At 35.1% G+C, this 17,529-nt stretch overlaps 1 protein-coding gene across 1 annotated transcript in view; it reads left to right on the top strand.

Annotated features, from left to right (window-relative positions):
• Nucleotides 1-1,690: 1,690 nt before the first annotated feature.
• PCDH15 (protocadherin related 15) overlaps nt 1,691-17,529 on the top strand; it is a gene marked incomplete at its 5' end in the record, with an annotated part of 518,446 nt that continues 502,607 nt past the window's right edge. The window contains 2 exon segments of the mRNA XM_019629964.1: nt 1,691-1,705; nt 2,231-2,296.

The raw sequence follows: 17,529 nt of genomic DNA, 5'->3' as shown, positions 1-17,529 counted from the left end.
AGGGCAGTGTCACTGGCCCTCATATGTGGGATCCGAACCGGGGCCCTCTGGCATCCCAAGCGAGTTCTTAACCATCGCGCCACTCGGCCGGCCCCTCTTTATTTTCTTTTAATCATTTGTGTTGTTAGTGAATTTATTAAGGAATTGATTCTGCATATGTGGTACTATACCAATGTGGTTGTTTGTATCTACATTCTATGTTCCCCACTGGAGATCCTTAAAAAAAGGAGCTGTTGATTATGATTCTCATGTTCAGTACATTTTAATTCATCTACAAATTTGACTGAATGAATACTTTTTGAGTGTGTGAAGGAATAAGAACCTAGCTAAACAAAATATCATTTTGAAAACATGAGAAGAAAGATACATTCTGACCTGGATTATGGGTGAGTTTTCATGGGATACCTGAAATCTAGTTCCACCAAGAGAAGCAGAGATTTGCCACACAGAAGGAGAGGCAAAAATGAATCTAGGTAACAAAACTTTCCTAAAAATGCAAGGTATGTTCCAGCAAGTGTATAAGGGGTCTGATGTGACTGGAAGGCATGGTGCTTAATTTTAAGTAAAGGAGGTTGAAACCGTAACATCCTTTGAAATGTGATCCTAAATCATTTCAGTTTGAAAAACTTGGAATGGTTAAATATATAAGTTTTTTTGTGTGTGAGACGTGCCATTATTTTAGTTTTGATTTGGATGCATGAAAGTAATTCTCGTGGAATGAGTAGATGAGTGCAGGATAAGAACAAAGCTTCCGGGAGATAGATGAAGAACCTATTGTAAAGAGTAGGAGTGACAAATAGTGAGCAGCTGTGCTCTCTGGGGAGGTAGGAAGGTGAGGAAGGAATGCTATGAGTCAGAGATATTTTAGATCTAAAAACGTTGTGGCTTGAAGCTCCTTGAATATTGACGAGGGTGAAGAGAAAAATTATAAATCTCTAATTTTAAGGTTCATATGAGAGAGCACATACCTGGCAATATATTGCAGAACAGTGCTTGCCAAAGACCTTACCATGCCCATGCACGTAATAACTAGAATTTTCATAAATAAATAAATAATAAGCCTTGAACCCATCTCTGAAGTAACACACATACTTGGATGGCTTTGAGCAAATTTGAGGTATGCTGCAGTCATAAGCGTGTGTCAAGTCCATTTAACTGCATTACAGGGCCCAATCAGGATCATAAAGTACCTCTTGGAGAGTGCTTTATGTCTCAGAATTTGATATCCTGCAAGCAAAGCCTTCACATTTTAATTATCATAGATATTATAGCTCATGATACTATCTATATATTCATTATCATAATATTCTTGGTAGGGTATTAGCAGTGTCTGAAATAAAGAATTAGTCATCAGTACTGATTGGCAGGCACTATTTTTAAAGTTTGTTCAACATAGAGATAATGGACTGTTCATAAGTAATTTGTATTTACCTTTTCATAGGAAAAATATAAATATACTTATATTCAAATGGTATATATTATCAAGTTAATGTGGTAATATTATACTAGAATTACAAAATGTGTTATAAGGACTTTATATATATTTCTTTTCTACAAATCTTTTGGTGATACATCTGTTACTATATAATTCTATTTATATCTGTATCCTCACTAAATATGTATGTATATTCTTCCTTTCTTCTATTTTTCTGATCTGCTTCCACTGATGACTCTATACTTTTGACTCCAGACTGGCAATATGAGGGTAAGACGACAAAAATAAAAAATTCCAAACAACCTCCTGCGTATGTATTGCTTGTCCGTCCTTGTTTTCATTCCCTTTAGAACATGGTTAAAATTTTATTCACTCTCTTTAATTAGACTCTTTATCACATTTAAAGTCCAATTATGTTTGTTTCTGTTGTGAAGTTTTAATTACAACTTATCCTTGTTAATCATTCCTTTATGTTATTTCTTTGGGTTAAATTACCATCCCATTATCTCTGTCCGGAAGAATTTATGCTCTCCAGTGGTCTCTGCTGGTGTTTCCTCAGTAAGATTTGAATGGTTTCATGGTGTACAAAGTGACTGTGTTGTGATGTGGGAAGGCATCTATGAAATCATTATGAATTTTGTTAAACAAAAATAAAATGTTAAAAGTAGTGATGCATATTAATTTGATTGCGGGATTTTTCTTTTTAAGCATTAGTATATATCTCAGTGAATATGATCGCAGGGCGAGTGCCCTTGCCCTAGTGACTTCTCACCTTTGGTTGTTTTCCCTCTTTAGACTGCAAACTAAACAGGGGAGGACCACCAGCTACCATAGTTGCTATTGATGAAGAGAGTCGGAATGGTGAGTGAGCTTTATGTTTCACAAATGACTTATCTAAGAGGGATTTCTTCTCATTTCAGTGCTGGATTTGTTATATGTGAAAGTACTAACTGAAAGCTTCAACTCAAATTTCAAACAGCCCCTCTTTAATTTCTTTCCTCTATGGGTTTAAATATTGACATACCCTGGAAATGCTTTTCTTGGATTATATTATGAGAAACTCTTTCAATGACTAGAAATGTTTCATTTTGATGGTGAAGGAGTCGTTAGATTCAGGATTGGTCCAAGAAGGCATCCAGATACCAGCAGGGATTTTTTTCTTTGCCACTAGGTAGAGTTAACTATTATGCTTACAATCACCTGGTCATAACTGAAATACATTACGTTCCTCCAGAAGATGTGGACCACAAGGTAAGCCGTTCACTGCTAACTTAAATTGGCTTGAATCTGGCAAGGATTAGGAACCATAGCCTATTAGACTTGGCTATTTAGAAATCATGAATAGGAAAACAAAGCGCTTAGGAACAGAAAAACTATGAAAAGTATAGAACAGAAGAAAAGGTGTGAATTTTCATTCATCTGCCATAATTAATAACTAATACCTAATTTGTATTAAGTTCTTCAAAAAGATAATTTCCTTATCCAAACAAAAAACAATAAATATAATCAGCACATTTTTTGCAACACCCTTTTAGCCCCTCTAAACTTAGTATAAAAATAATTAAAGATTCTCCTCCCCTATTAGTTAGGAGTGAAATGATAATCTCTTGAAAGTTGTTTTCTAATTCAAACTATTCCAAGTGTCAGAATGCTCTGTGGCTCATTTTGTCAACTAATTCTGTAGTGGACTTTCCGTTATGCTTGTTTGATTTGTACTTTCTGTCTATTCTAAGCACTGTGTTTTCCAGATTTATACTTAAGAAAAAAAAATGTTAATTATAAAAGGATGTGTTTTTTACTAGAATTCAACCTACATATATTTTGAATATTTCTATAATATACATAATACCTGCATTTCTCACTTCATCATGGATTCATCATGCTACATTAGAAACATTCCCTTTACTCCTTCGAAGAGTTGGCATAAACTTTTTTTTCTTTTTTTTCTTTTCCACTCATTTGGAATAGGCCAAAAACACCTGCAGGTTTGTTGGCCTCTGTTTAAACAAATTTTAAGTGTCTATACTAAATTTTAGCAACATTTTTATAAATAAAAAAAAGATTTTTAAAAACTGTTTTTAAGTAGTCAACCCTTATTGAGCATGAAAGCATATGAAGTTAATAATGCTTATTATTATACATTTAAATAAATGGGAAATAAACCTTATGTGTATCTGCAGAAAAGGATACATATACAAAAATTCTCTATCAGAAATATTTTCTGACTCACATGTAGAATTACGGTTTATTTATGGTGAACCATTTTTCTGTGAACAAATCTGTATTTTCTAAGTGTTCTCAGTAAAAGCAGTTGGCCTTTCTAACCAGAGACCAAAAAACAAAACAAAAAAAGACAGAAGACCAATCAACGTTTTATTTTTTTTATTGTTCACCAATTCTCTTGAACATATAAGCCAAACTGAACTAAGACATTTAGTTTAACTAAATAATTTTGTTTTAATGTGTGGTTCTATACAGAGCTTATTCTGCCAGATAATTATAGCGAAGGCTATGATGATATTTCATCTCTTCTTATGTTGATTTGATCCCTCTTTTCAAAGGAGCTCAGGAACTCTATGGAGATGTTGCCATAGCAGTGCTGTATGGTGGCCTGCTGTGAAAGCTCAACATTTGTGTTTTACAAGAATGTGACATGATACGGTGCAGTGATGTTGGAGTCTTTAATTGGCATATTTTGTAGAAACTGCCAACTACTAAGAATGCTACCTAAGTCATTTGAGTGTCATCACAAGGAATATAAATAACAATTCAGAGACTACACGTTTTGCATTTTTTTACATAAATTCTGATGAATCTCTGCCAGATATTATAATGTAGTGTGTAATCGTCCTTGTCTTGAAAGTCTGAAAGAAACAATCCGTGAAAATGTTTTCCATATTTTTTTCAGGCAATCTAAGAAAGTCCCCAATTAGACAGTTAATTTTAGTCCTGCTCTTAAACTCTCTTGATTTCCCTTTTCTGGCAGCTTTTAATTGGTAGTAATAAAACACTGGGGTATCATGTGAGTATTCTACCTGTATAATATGCACTCATTTTTAAAGGTTCCAGGGCTACTTAAATGTATGGCATGGCAAATCCTTTATTAAGCCAAACTAGTAAGTGTATTGTGTATCAGCTTACCTTTTGGCTTACTTTATTGATATGTACTGCTTAACAATCTCAATTGCTAAATATATCCTCTGCTAAAGTATAGATTTTAAATAACTGTTTTTCTTTAATCAATACTTAATTTTCTTATACAAGTCACTGAGGTACATTTATAGAATGTCGATTATTTGTCATTTGCATCTGCACCTTTCAAGATTTTTATATTCTTTCAGATGGAAACATTTCCTTTTTGTGAATATGTATAGTAAATGTACTTCAACGTATGTACATTTGAACTAATTAAAAATTTAACAAGTGGAGATCCATAAATGTCTTTATCATCCTGGATCCTGTTAGATTTTCTCCCTCTTTGGTCATTTTCCTCAACAGCATATTAATAACAGATTCATTATATCACTTTTGATCTCAACCAGACATTCATTTTTATTACAACTACCAGAAAACAAGGTTATGTTGTAAGAACACAAAGTTAATACATAAAGAGACCATACATGTTGGTTCCTGAACACTACCAGAAATCTCTCAAGCTTGTATTTAGAGAATGTTTAATGTGTAATTACATTTAGAGGTGAGAAGGTATATAGAGAAACAGACCTAAAAATTTGCTCTTGTTTAATAAAATGAGAATATGTAAAAATTCTTTCTGGAAAACTCACGTACATGCAAAAACCAGCACATGGATGTTTATGGCAACTTTATTCACAATTGCCCCAAACTGGAAGCAATCAAGATGGCCTTCAGTGAGTGAGTACATACATAAATTGTGGTACATCCAGACAAATTCAGTGCAAAAAGAAATGAGCTATCAATCAATGTAAAGGCATCGAGGTACCTGATGTGCTTAATTACTAAGGGAGAGAAGCCAATCTGAAAAGGCTACATACTGCTACCTACTGTATGAGTCCACTATATGACACTCTGGCACAAGCAAAACTATGGAGAAAATGGAAAGATCAGTCATTGCTAGAGGTAGGCAGGGGAAAGATGAGTAGACAGAGCACGGAAGACTTTTAGGGCAGTGAAAATATTTTGTATCCTAATGATTGATGTATGTCGTTATACATTTGAACAAACCCATAGAATGTATATCTCCAAGAGTGAAATCTTAGGTAAATTATAGACTTTGGGTGATTATGATGTGTCAATGAAGGGTCATCCTTGGTAAAAAAATGTGCCATTCTTTTGAGTGATGTTGATAATGGGGGAGGCTATGCATGTGTGGGGGCAGGGGTAGATGAGAAATCTTTGTATTTTTCTCTCACTTTTGTTGTGAACCTAATACTTCTCTAGAAAAAATGAAATCTTAAAATAGTGTTTCTGGAAATATATGTTCTACTTTCACTGAACTCTGAGTTCCTTATGGTATTGAGTCCTTACTGGAAGGAGAAAGGTCAGGCGCAGATACACTGGAACTATTTAAAGCCTTCCTCTGCATGCCAGCCAAATCAGCATTCTGGCTGCTTTACAACTATGGAGTGACATTCAAACAGGCTTCAGAACAACTGATCAGGCTAATTCTCAGAAGCTGCATAAATGCATAGGCCGTTCTGAGTCAAGGGGATAAGACAATAATTTTTAAATCATGGTTTGAACATAACACCATTGTTATACAAAAATGGACAGATTCAGAGGCAAAAAGATATCAGTGTGCATGTGAGAGATTAGAAGGCCTATCCTAAATGTCCTTTATGGATTTAAAGTTAAAATGCTATTGTGAGCTCATAGCAAAATTGAGCAATGAAGGATGATGCTAAGGGTCTTCATAGTTTGAAAGCAGCCATCAACAAAGGTGTCACAGCTGATTCAATGAAAAATGTTTTCCCATCCTTGTCAGGGTGATTTCCAGAGCCAGAGTGTGAACTGAGTTGAGCATTATAGATCCTCTCAGGCTTCCAGGGAGGTAGAGGAGGTTGTAGAAAGGAATGATGGATTCACATGGTCACCCTTTCCTTGGAGTTTCTCTGGTCCAAGTATGCAGCCAGGGGAGGGAGAGAGTGTTTGTACGGGTTGGTCTACATTTGCAACACTTATTGAGGGGCATTTAGAAATTGCTTTCCAGCATCCATTCCCTTCCACTGTCAAAGTCACTAGGCTTGGCAGAGGAGAAGATTAAATTTTTATGTTGATGTTTTTTCATTCTTTGTAGTTGCCAATTACATATCTCTTAGATTCATAGTAAAGAGCTGCCCTTAGGCCATGTTTCTTTCAATGCATTTAAACTACAACACCAGTTTAAGAAGATGATCCTGATTTAACTCTCTCTCTCTCTCTCTCTCTCTCTCTCTCTCTCTCTCTCTCTCTCTCTCTCTTTCTCCCTCTCTCTCTCAGTTCTATGATAAGTATTTTGGTTATTTCCAATAAGGCACATAACAAATTATGGCCTACATAATTTACATATTAAATAAAATATGAATTACAGGATATACTCTTAGATATTAAGCTTTTGAAAAATTGTATAGAAATGTACTCATGAAAATAAAAGGGAGAGGGGGACCTAGTACATATGTCTTATGGGGAGAGAGCATTCTAATTGTTTGGTTTTAAATAAACAATTACTTTCTGTAGGCACTTTTGTCTCACCTCTATTCTGTGTTATTGTCTTATTGTTAAGTTAAATAGCATTTGTCTCTTTCCTTGATGGCTTTCATCAACAAATCTCAGAATCATTCTACATCTGAAATATGGAAAAATTCAAAGGCAAATTTAAGACAAAAGAAAATATGGTCATATGCAGTAGACTATACACTTATGGAACACAGCAACTCTCACAATAATAGAAGTTCTATAAAGATTAAGACAAAGTAATAGATGACTGTACAAGCTTATAAAATATTAAAATAAGACAAATGCTTTATATGGGGTTATATAAGATCATCAATGTTAACATCAAGCAAATGACCATTAGCTCAATATGGCAATTTTGTTTATATAGATATATAAGAGAATTTTTTTTCCTGTTGTTCTATAATTTTATAACATGCTTATTTGATGCTTAACTCCCGAAATAGCAACTCTTATAAGACATGAGTAGCCTTCTGGCTAGACTGCTTATGGATGTATTGCATGGCACTAAAATCATGAGTCCAAATTCCCATCATTTTGCTGTTTACTTTTCCCAGTCATCTTTAAGTCATTCTGAGTTATTTTCAGCAAAAGGTATACACATTGATGAGGAATAGAATTTTTCCATAAATTATGGAAGAGTAAAATGAAACTATCCAAAATACTTTTGCCAATATTAGACCTAAGTAGGTGTAAAAAAAATGCCCATCTCTCATATATTTTAATCCTCTTATTAGTAAGACAACTGTTGTAAGTAGAAAACAATTCGGCTCTGCTCAATACTGGTGAAGCTGTATATGCAGTGATGCATCCTGCTTCTTTTTATTTGTGCCAAAGAATCATTTTCTAAAAGGTCAGCAGCTGCAAAACTTCTGAATATATAACTCTGCAATGGAAACTAAATCAAAAAGTTTCTAAGCATTAGTGAAATAGGTTACTTCTCTCCTCCAGTTACCTAGAATTTTATTGACATTTACTCATATATTTCATTTATGATCTTCCTTTTCTCATTTGTTTACTAAATAGCACCCAATATGCAATGGGATTGCTGGAGCTAATGGAATGATCATAAAACAAGGGACAGGAGAAGTTCACAAAGCAGACAGAAGACAAAAAGGCCAGCAAGCTAGGACGTTTCATACAAGGAAAACGGCTCTGTAAAAGTTAGTGACCCCTCATTTACTGTTTAGATTTCAGAATGATGATGTTATTAATGATAATGAAAAGATTCAATCATGCAAAATAACTCCTGGTTTCAGAAGAAATGAAAAACACATTTAAGAAAAAACACTCTATTCTAATTTTGATTTTTTTGTGTTTAAATTCTTTATTTTAATCTCATGTCTAATAGGAATTAATCTGAATTATATAGAATTAAATTACATCTCTCTCTTTCTCTCTCTCTCTCTCTCTCTCTCACACACACACACACACACACACACACTAATCCCAGATGATATTGTTATAATGAACCATTTTTTTTTCTATAGAGAGAGCATCTAAATCACAAGTTACTAAGGCAAAAAACTAAACTAATATTGATTTCATGTGCATAGACTGTTGGACCATGGTCCATGGGCCTGGGTGGGGAGTAAGAATGGGCTTGTGTAGTAGGAGGAAGGAAGGCCTGTTATGTTCTATTCATTTGTAACCATGTAGAAAAGAAGATTCTCCATTTTTTTTCCAGAATAATAGGAAGTCCTGTGTATTAGAGATCATTCTAATTTAAATTTTGATTCCTTTTGTGAGCGATATGAGACACATCTGTGTGACTCATATGGCTCACAGGCCACCAGTATTTCGACTTTTAATTTAGGCAACAAGGATGATAGAAGTAAATTAGAATGATGAAAAAGACAAAGATTCTTCTACATGAGGAATGGAGCATCCATAGAGAGACACATTTTTTGAAAGGGAATGAGGGGTCTTGGTTTTGAGCCTTTTTTTTTTTTAGCCTATCCAACACACTGTTTATACTTAAGTTGTATAATTTTTGAGTTTAGTTGGAGAGAGTCCTTGATGGAAATTAGTAAGGAATTTATGGATGGAAGAAGCACCAAAGTTCAATTAACTGGTTTTAAAATAAAGCTTCTGGGTTTTCCTCTTTCTAGAACCTTCCTAAGCAATGCCTACATCTGTTCTTCCTCAAGCATGTTCTCTTGAGGCTTTAGATTCCTCCATTCTCTTAGCCCATCCACCCAACCAACGACTTTCTTTCCCAAATTTCCCTTTACCGTAACAGTTTTATCACTTGTGTTCCTCATGAGCAAATATCAGCTGCTAGTTTATTGATCTTTCTTGCTGAGGCAACAGGGAGAAGGGTTTTCCTCTCTGTGAGAACACTGGAAACCTAAAATGGGTCACTTTTCTTGCTTTCGAATAGAGTAATCTGCAGTGTAAAGGTTTTTAGCAATCACTGGATGAAAACAGTAATCCTCAGATGATTTGAAACTTTCTTGAACTTAAAATACCTCCTACAGCAGTTTGCAAAACAAACGTTCAAATACACATATTTATAATGGGAATTGCTAATGGAATTCAATTAAATATGCTTATAAATGCACTGGGTGGATTAATCAATATGAAAGTACTTCATCTATAGCTATCACCTAAATCTGTGAAGTATGCACTAGCATTTATTTATATTCATATTAGGTGGTGCAGTTTAAGCAAATAGTACATGATTATTCCTTAGAACAACTAAAAGGGAATCTCTTAATTGAACTCAATAATAAATGACGGGCAATTGTCATAGCTATGCATCATTAAAGTACACTTAGCTTGGTTAAAATACAAATGGGTTTCTTAAACAGAATATGGATATAAGATGATATGCCAAAGGTGCTTTCTTGTTAATCTACCTAAACTACTTGCCATTCATGACCAGAGGCAGGGTGTTTTAATATTAGTTCAGTGAAACCTTGGGTTGCGAGTAGCTTGGTTTGCGAGTGTTCTGCAAGACGAACAAACACTTCTAACACATTTTAACTTGGTAAATGAGCGATGTCTTGCAATACAAGTAGTTTGTTTCCGGAACAAATGATGCTCGCAAACCAAGGTATTACCGTACTTGTTTTTTGTCTGCTAGAGGCTGCATTTTGCCAGACAAGAACTTTGGTTCTCAAGTCTTAAGCACTGGCTGGTTAGCACTGAAATCTCCTTAACTGAGGACCCCTAGAAACAAGCCTCTTTCAATTATAACAGCATTAAACAATCTTCTTTTACATACTCTTGCTCTCGCTGGTATTTTTCTCTTTGTTTGCTTTTGAAATTTTACAAATCTACAAAACAGTGATTTCAACAGTCAGACATGTGTACTGAGAGGATTGCCTCTTAAAATGGTTTTGAGTAGGAAAGGAATAGCTACCAGTTGTGGCTTACCAGGAAAATTATCCTCCCCGTTTCTGTTTTCCACTTTACAACAAAATGGCAGTGATAGAAGGTAAACGAAGGAGACCACCTGATTACAATGATCTCTTCTTCTAGTGCCAACCATCACTAACACATGCCATACAATAGTCATTGTTGCTGTTATTTCAGTCACTCATCATTTAATCATTATGTAATCATTTTAGTAATTTCTTCAAGATAAACTTACTGATGCTTTATTTTGTGTGAGGCCCTATTCTGAACATTGAGGAGGCATCAGGAAAGAAAATAGGTAAAACCGTCCCCACCTGGAGGACAGAGGTGGGCCCCATCTCGAGGGAGAAAAAGGGAGGCGGAGCAAGAAAGCGGAGTAGTGTGGACAAGTGGGGAGGCAGTCAGCTGCTCTATCTCAGGTAGAGGAATGTTTCTCTGAGGAGACCACATTTAAGCAGACCCCTGTACAAAATTAAGACTGAAGATGTGAGCCGTGAATTTAGCCAGAAACTGTACTTTACAGACAGAAGAAAAAAGAAATTCAAAGGCTCCAAGGACGAATATTGCTGGTAAGTTTTAAGATACGGCAAAAACTTGGTGGGAGCAAATGAGCGATAACAAATGTGTTTGAAGGAGTAGAGAAAATGGATGTTGATTGAATATATGTAGATTAGACAGAAACGTTTTCTATCTTTTTTTTAATATTTTTTATTGATGTACTAACATATCAGTTGATAATGATTTCTTCTAGCAACCTATAATTTACTGAGGATAATTCTTCCTGTTTATCACTCAATATCCAAGTTTGCATAATTCAGAATTTGAATAGATGACTATGTGTGTATATGTATGTTTGTTTATAATGTCAGATAATTTTATCATTTGAAAAAAATGTGCTCCATGAAAAAAAGAAAATCAGAAAATACGTTAACTCATGTAATTTGGCTTGGTGATATTACTGCCTCATTTAATGCATAATACATGATTACTGAAATCATTCCAAAAGTCGATGTGAACATGATTGCTTCCAATCATAAATTAATACTGAGTCCCTGAAAGTTTGATAGTGTGGTGCCATCAAAATTATAATCAGTGGTCTTATTGTTATATTGCATTATCTTCAAAACATCATTAATAAAAATGGAAGATTTGATATTAGTGGATTTACATTTCAGAAAAATCCTTGAAAGCATATTCATTTTACTTGGTGGCATGGTCTTGTTTATATAAGCATGTTTTGGTGAAAGTATTGATTGACATGATGGGTTTTATCTTACTATCTTAAGACAGAAAGGGTGTGGGCATTATTAGTGAGGAATTGGCATCTTATCAATAAGCTCTATGTTCATTTACTATCCTTAAAAGTTTATTTAGGCATGTAGGACACTTAGTGACAACAGTCAGACTAAAACTTATAAGAAAATTAGAAATAAAGTGAAGAGCTTAAATGCTACCCTTGAGACTTCACCACAAATCTTAGAAGCAGTTTAAAATTTCTTTGTAGTGAATAAGCTTCATGGAGCCCTGTTATATGCAAAGTTTTTCTTTCTATGTTTGTACTATTAATGACCAGTTAAAACCTCTGCTTAGATTTTCATCCTGTGAGGAATAGCGAACATGAAAGTAAATGTTTCATTTGTATTATTTGGGCATTCTTTTGACACCTTGAATCCTGATGTGTCTCAAATGAAGTTCCACAATGAATAGGTTGTCAGTTACGTAATACCATTAGTTTCTTTGAAATCTTTGAGTCCCAGAAGAGAAGTAATTATTTCAGTTCCACTTCAGTCTGTTTCAAAATGCTGCTGAGTCTCACACAATATCATTTTTGTCTATATCTTTTGATCCTTTACCATATTCTCATTGCTGCTTTTTCAGTAGAGGCAAAATAAATTATATCTGATGAGGAGACTAAATACTAGCAACTTGAAGTTGAAAAAGAGATAATTATTGTCTTTCCACATAATCCTAATTAAGCTGCTAACCTTATATATTTCTCTGATTGGAAAGCCCTATTTTGCATATATTATCTTTTTCATTGTAGTCAAATGAAACATTGATAGGAAACTGTGTAAACGTTCTTATGACTACATATCTGCGTTTTTTTGTTTGTTTTTTGTTTTTTAAGAAGGCTTCAGAGATCATCTTTTGGATTTCAGTTTTATAAAAGCATGCTGCTTAAATTAATATTTTTGAGGTAGCAAGTTGTATTTTAAGTATCAATGTGAATTTAGTATTGTCCTGAATGGTACGTCTATCATTAATTTAGCATAAATTTTAATTTTTAAATAATTGACTATTAGTTACAATTAAGGCTCTAGAAAGATTTACCTTTTAATTCTGAGACAAATTCGGAGATGGCATGAATACTCCTGGTATATGTGAGATAAAGGTCATCTGTGAGTCTTATTACATGAGTAAGGCATACATTGTATTAATTAACAGTGGTTGAGAAACAAGGAAAATCCCCTCTAAATATATGGAAACATACACTTTGCCTGTAAATATAAATCCATGTTCTAGACCAGGGGTCGGCAAAGTGTGGATCACAAGCCACATGTGGCTCTTTGGGTATGTTCTGTCTCAAAAATTTGCTAGCCCCTGGAAGAGCCAATCCTGTCCCTCACAGCAATTGAAAAATTATTCTATAGCCATAAATATATTTTTACATAATCACTGTTATGTGAATATTATCCTATAAAATTTTTATGAATGAAGCTATGATAGTTTTATTTTCATCTTCAATTTTACTTCAGAGCCACATGTACGTAAAAAATGTTTTTACCTCTGGTTGCCTCACATTCTATATGATTCCTCTTCATTTCTCGCTAGCCATAAATATAAGGAGTTAACTTTCAGTGTCAAATATTACACAAACCATAGTTTGATCAGCCTGATGATTCAAAAGAGTATGGGCTATATACAGGTAGGGACATTCCTGTTTGTCTTCAGAGAGAAGTTTCAGAGATCTCTTGGTTTAGTTTCAGGTCAGCACAGCTCTCTGAGTCAAGCTTATTCCAAGCACTGGCATTCTTGAGGTTATTTATTGATTTATTATTTTTTTTAATTCTTTGTACTCTGTTTCTAGTTTTGTCTATTTCTGGCTGAAATACCTCACTTACCTTCTTTTGCCCACCATAACCCCAGTGCAGTACCTGTCCTACTTTCCCTTCCTTCACAAGCAGCATCTGTCTCCTGAATGGCTGTAGCGTTAATTGTAGTTTCTTCCCTTTGTCTTCTGCCTCTCATTTCCTTGCCTGAGATTTACTTTTGACAGGCTATACAGATTCAGAACCATCAATGTCTCCTAAGAGTGCCATCTATATCCTGCGCATAACTATTGCCAAATTAAAATTAACCACAAGCACCTACACAAACAAGATTTTATAGTAAGCTCATAAAGCCATTATACATGTGTGTGTATGTGTATATATATATATATATATATATATATATATATTAGGAGGCAAAAGCATAAACCCATCCCATAAAGGAGAATCATCAGTAACAACTAATGCTTATTGTGCATTTATTATGAGCTAAGCATTGTTATATAAACTGAAAACAGAAAAATGCATGATTTCAAGAGATTTACAGTCTCATTGAAGAGCCTGAATGTGTATCTATTAAAAAGATAAATAACATTTAAGAAACTGTGAGAAGAACACTTGCCATACAGAAAGGAAATTTGGATTCAAACCCGATTCAACAGATTACTACAACTTTCAAGAAAACATTTAGCTTCACTTTTATTATTTATGAAATTGAGGAAATGACACCTATTTTTATGCGTTACTCTGAGGCTAAATAGAAAACAAAGTCATGTATTCTTTCAACAAGTACATGTTAAATGAGGGAATCTATCTCATACATGATATTAAGAAGTAAAGACACAGTGTAGAACAAGAAACCCCAGCTTCCCACTTTTTCAGAGCTTATGTTTCAGTGGGCAAGATGATAAAAATGATGCATGAGTAAATATTAAGTGAAAGACGAAGAGTGAGATAACAAGTGCTAAGCCACTACGAAAGCAGCTTGGCCTATTTAAGGACCAGAGAGAAGGCCAGTGTGGCTGAAATGTTGTGTTATACAAGTGATAAATGTAGCAAGAAAAGCTGGAAAGGTAAGCAGGGGATAGTTAATAACAGTTCATGTTGCTTAAATTTTCTTTTTACTAGTCAATGTGCTAAGTACCTTTTTTAATTAAAGTTTATTGAGGTGACAATTGTTAATAAAGTCACATAGGTTTCAGGTGTACAGTTCTGTAATATACCATTTGTATATCAATCACATTGTGTGCTCACTACCCAGTGTCAGTTCTCCTTCCATCACCATATATTGGATCACTTTTACCCTCATCTACCACCCCACTTACCTTCTGGTAACCACTAAACTATTGTCTGTGTCTATGAATTTTTGTTTCTTCATTTGTTTGTCTTGTTCCTTTGTTGTTTTCAGTTTCATATCCCACATATCAGTGAAATCATATGGTTCTTGACTTTTTCTGCCTGACTGACTTTGCTTAGCATTATAATCTCAGGATCCATCCATGTTGTCGTAAATAGCATTATTTCACCTTTTCTTATGGCAAAATAGTATCCCATTGTGTATATATACCACATTTTCTTTTTTTTTTTTTTTTAAAGATTTTTATTGGGGAATTGGGGGGATGGGAACAGTGCTGGGGAATTGGGGGAAGGGGAACAGACAAGTTGCTGTCCTTTGGTTCTTCAGTCTAGTTGTGGAGGACGTTGCTTCACTGGCCCAAGTTGGCACCATCATTGCTCTTCCCTGGTGAGGCAGATCAGTCGCCGGCTTCTGGACGGCCGCTCACTGCGGCTGCTGGCCGCTCACGCTGGCTGCTGGCCACACACGGTAGCCCATGGCAACACACTGCCACAGGGGCTGCAGCCTACACCATCGCCGGCGACTCATGGCAACCCAGCTCCAGATTGAGCTGTTGTTCAGCATCTTAGCTGTGGAGGGCAGTGTCACTGGCCCTCATATGTGGGATCCGAACCGGGGCCCTCTGGCATCCCAAGCGAGTTCTCAACCATCGCGCCACTCGGCCGGCCCGATACCACATTTTCTTTATCCAATCACCTATCGAAAGACACTTTGGTTGTTTCCATGTCTTGGCCACCATGAATAAAACTGCAATGAACATCGGAGCCCATATATCTTCACAGATAAATGTTTTCAGAGTTTAAGTACCTTTTATATATGCATACTCTTATTACAATAACCTTATAATGTAGAGACTACTATTATCCTTATGTTACAAGTAGGAAATGGTATCTTGCTAAGGCTACATAACTGGTGGACCCAGAATTTGAATTTATTTTTTATGCTTTTATTTTTATTTATTTATTTACTTTTAGCTGGGCCATCCTGCCATCTGTTGGCAGCTCAGCTCAGGCCCATGTGGGAATCAAACCAGTGACCCTGTTGCTGAGCTGGCACTCTTGAGCAAGCTCTTAACCAGCTGAGCCACTCGGCCAGCCCTCAGAATTTGAATTTAAACAATCTCATCCCAAACTTGATTATGTTTACCAGAGGGAGGAGTAGTTCATTAAAGAAGAAAGTGAGGAAGACAGAGGAGGAGGAGGCAGCAAAAAGGGAGTAGGAACTCAGAAGAAGGAGGGGAACAAAACAGCAAAAGGATCACATTAAGAAAACCAATCTAGCATGTATTATATACTCCAATTCGTACAAAATTATGGACATATATGGATGCAGACACTAGAAAATATAAATAGTATTTTCTTACCTTAAGATGATCATAACATATTTTAAAAATGTAATTCATAGACTAGTATGTATAGAAGGGTTATGCTTTAGTTAAAAAAAATGAACAACACAAATCATATATAGGTTTGTGCTTTATATATATATAAAACATGGGTGACCTTTCTTTTCATCTGTTATTGGGTTTGTTTATAAAATATATGGTGCATCAAAAAATAGAAAGAAGAACAGGATTTTGGCATTAGACTGGACTGTGAGACTCTTTTCAAAGTTGTGGAATAAACATTGTGGAAAGTAATTATCACTTTAGATGTAATAATGTGGCATTGACCATATTAGTTGTGAATTAGTAACAAAACACTATAGGTTTGCAAACTGCTGCAGGAAAATTAGAGAAATATTTTTATTCTGCTCTGAACATAGTTTCTTTTGTAATTCCCTACTATTCTTAAGTCTTTTTCACCACTAAACGCTTAAACGGCCAATGCGTGATTCTTCCATTATAACCATCCTTGCTTTTGTTTTCTCCTGTACCATATGGAAGCTTCTCTGGAGGGATTTATCCTAGAGTCCTGTCCTCTCCTAAATGACAAAAAAATGGCTTTTTTGTTCATTGCTTTAAGCATTCCTTGCTAATGTACTTACTGCTAATGCATACATAGCTCTAGTTAAATACAAAACAATACTTTATTCCTATTTGTACTTTTAAGATAAATCATTTCTGATTTGCTAAGAAAATTTTAAATTTCCATCATCCTGGTGTTCAGGGCTAAATTTAGTAGAAATGTTAGAGAAAAGCTGAAAATAGTTATGAGAATTATTAGAGCATCCTGGATGTTTTGAAGAAGAAAACAAAAAAGTATGAACACAAACTTCCAGAAACAGTGACTTAAATAAAAGATGATCTTTGAACAATGAAAGAAGTCTGGAGCTAGGCAGCTCCGGGCTAGTGCAGCAGCCCCATATCACAAATATCCTAGCCTCCTTCTATCTTTCTACTCTGGTAGCCTTAAAGTGTGGTGTTTGTCTTCATTGCCACAGGGTAGTTTCTATATCTCAAAACAGCACAGACACATTTCAGGAATTAACAGGAAGAAGGAGGTAACAAAGAGGAAAGGGTAATGCCTACCTAGGGAAAACAAAACTCTCCCTAGCAGACTTCCTTTTCAGGTTCATTGTCCAGAATTGTGTCATATTGAAAACTTAGTTGCAAGAGAATCTAGGAAATTTAATTTTAAGCTGGGAACATTGCCACTTCCCAGAGAATCAAAGCGCTTCTAGTGAGGAGGGAA

Source organism: Hipposideros armiger, unplaced genomic scaffold (genome assembly GCF_001890085.2).
Source record: "Hipposideros armiger isolate ML-2016 unplaced genomic scaffold, ASM189008v1 scaffold_876, whole genome shotgun sequence".
In the NCBI taxonomy this organism is placed as follows: Eukaryota; Metazoa; Chordata; class Mammalia; order Chiroptera; family Hipposideridae; genus Hipposideros; species Hipposideros armiger.
The sequence above is the reverse complement of the archived record's forward strand: the minus strand, read 5'-3'. Positions and strand labels throughout refer to the sequence as shown.